Below are 2,571 nucleotides of genomic sequence, written 5' to 3'. Positions count from 1 at the left end.
TATGATGGCCAATTTTGATCGAGCGAAACGGTTTGAATAAAAGTTTTAGGTCGCACCCTGGCTTCTGAGTTGCCTACATATCCCTGGTTTTACAGGAATCGGTCCGTATGTAGTTCAGGATCCGTCGGCGGAGTATGCCGATGGAGACTTTTCAAGAACGGGCATAATATCCAGGGCGGGGTGAGTGGACGGCTTGTGGGAATAGTTAGGTTGGATATGGCTACGGGAACTGGAGCGGGATCGCTCCTGCCGGGATGGCGTTGCTTGCCGGTTTACTTACAATGAAACAATACAAGCGTATACTGTGCATAAATTTAAACATGATGCAAATTCCCATCGGACCATGAATGTTTTCTTTGGACGGTTAGGATGACGTCCTTAGACCATGATGTCCTGGGCCATGAAGCGTATGATAAAGGATTCACAGGCCATGAAATGATGCTCTCGGTGTATGAGGATGGTACCTCCGAACCATGATGCCTTTGAATAATGATATGCAAGATATTGAAAGGGATCCTCAGGCCATGACATGGTGCTCTCGAGCTATGAAGATGGTGCCTCCAAACGATGACGTCTTCGGATGAGTTGGCGATATTTCAACCCATAAAGGATGCAGTAGCATGATGCGGACAAGATAGAGCTTAGTCTTGCGAATTGAAGGGCAGAGCTTAGCCCGTAAGAAAAGCGAAATAAATAGTGCATAGTTTCAAAGAAATCAGGAGGAAAAGCTTAGCCTCGGAAGGCAAAATGATAGCCTTATCCAAGATGCAAATGCATAGAGAGGTAGAGCTTCACCTCAGAAGGAAGAATGGTAGCCTTATGCAGGATGCAGATGGAGACAACGTTTAGTCTTAGAAGGCTGAAAGGTAGCCTTATGCAGATTGGAAGGCAGAATGGTAGCCTTTTGCGGGATGCGGATGGAGACAACGTTTAGTCTTGGAAGGCAGAATGGTAGCCTTATGCAGAAATGAGGATGGAGACAACATTTAGTCTCGGAAGGCAGAATGGTAGCCTTATGCAATGCAGATGTAGATAGAGACAAAGTTTAGTATCGAAAGGCAGAATGGTAGCCTTATGCAATGCAGATGCAGATGGAGACAACGTTTAGTCTTGGAAGGTAGAATAGTAGCCTTATGCAAAACGAAATAATGAATGATAGTAGAGTTTTCTTAGCTGATAGCGGATTGCGGCATTGTGATTACTGGGAGCATTGTGACATACGAGACATCACTGGTGTGTGCGGATAGCAAATGTTGGCAGGTGAAACGGTTCGGAGAGTCTTATTTTCTTTGAACAATGTTTGTTCCATGGGCGTACAATATATTTAATGATTTCGCAATCCTAGTGCCTGCATTCAAAGAAATATCGTGAGTTTTGTAAGGGGGAGGTTAGTTCGTGTCCCCGCTGTCTTTGCTTGACCTGCTTGGTTTTGATCTGGTGATACTGTATGTATCATTGGGATAGCGTTGCTAAACAAAGCATGCAATAATTTTGTTAAAGTATGACATAAGTGTATAATTAAAATAGCTTTTAGATGAACCTACGACTGTGGCGTGGTTCGGGACATTGCAACCTCTCTTGCTATGAAATTTTGAGGGTCCTCCTCAAAATTCTTCCCCAGTTTGATGGGTTGACATTTCTGACTATTGCTTGCGCGACGATCGACTGAAATTACTTCGGAATTTTGAGGGTCCTCCTCAAAATTCTGCCCCAGTTTCCAATTGCGGGGGGAGATGGAATTTTTATTGAATTATGACCAAACCCATAGGGCTACCTACGTATCCACTCTTAAACGGGAATAAGGTTAGGCGTAGTTCAATTTACATCATATAGGGGAAGCATAAAGATTACACATAGTAATGCTTAACTGCATCTAAATTAATCGGCTTTGACCAGACTTCTCCGTCCATTTCTGCAAGTATGAGGGCTCCTCATGTCAGAACCCGGTGAACCATGTATGGACCCTACCAGTTGGGAGAGAACTTCCCTTTGGCTTCATCTTGATGCGGGAAAATTTTCCTTAACACCAGCTGCCTCGGTGTGAACTGTCTTGGTTTGACTTTCTTGTTGAAGGCTCTAGACATTCTATTCTGATAGACTTTCTTGTAGCAAGGAGAGGATGGATATTTGTGTTGGCGTCTTGTTTAACTGGTCGATGACCGAATCATCCTTGGCCTGTATTTTCCTCCAAAGGTCGTCTGGACTTGTCTCAATTATGGGTGGTCGGTTGGAGGCCTGCTTGCTTGACTCAGCTAGATGTTCAGGGGTATAGACTATACCAGTTCTTGTCATACCCTGTGCTGCAATAGTCTCTTTGAACTTGACCTTGCCTTTCCTTCTCGCTTCGGCCGTATAGTCCCAGGATACAGCCTTTGTATGGAACGGTGTCATGGTCGACATTGCCACTAGGATCGACATGGCTATCCTTACTCCGAACGGAGCGTGTGCCTTGGGTGGAAAAACTGCAACCTCAAATGGTGCGGGTGCATTTGCCGGAGATGTGAATTCGACCTCAATTGGTGTTGGTGTCTTTGCAGATGATGTTGCTTCAAACTCAAGTTGTACAGACAT

This window comes from Nicotiana sylvestris, chromosome 11 (assembly GCF_000393655.2).
Source record: "Nicotiana sylvestris chromosome 11, ASM39365v2, whole genome shotgun sequence".
NCBI lineage: Eukaryota > Viridiplantae > Streptophyta > Magnoliopsida > Solanales > Solanaceae > Nicotiana > Nicotiana sylvestris.
Note: the sequence above shows the minus strand (reverse complement) of the source record.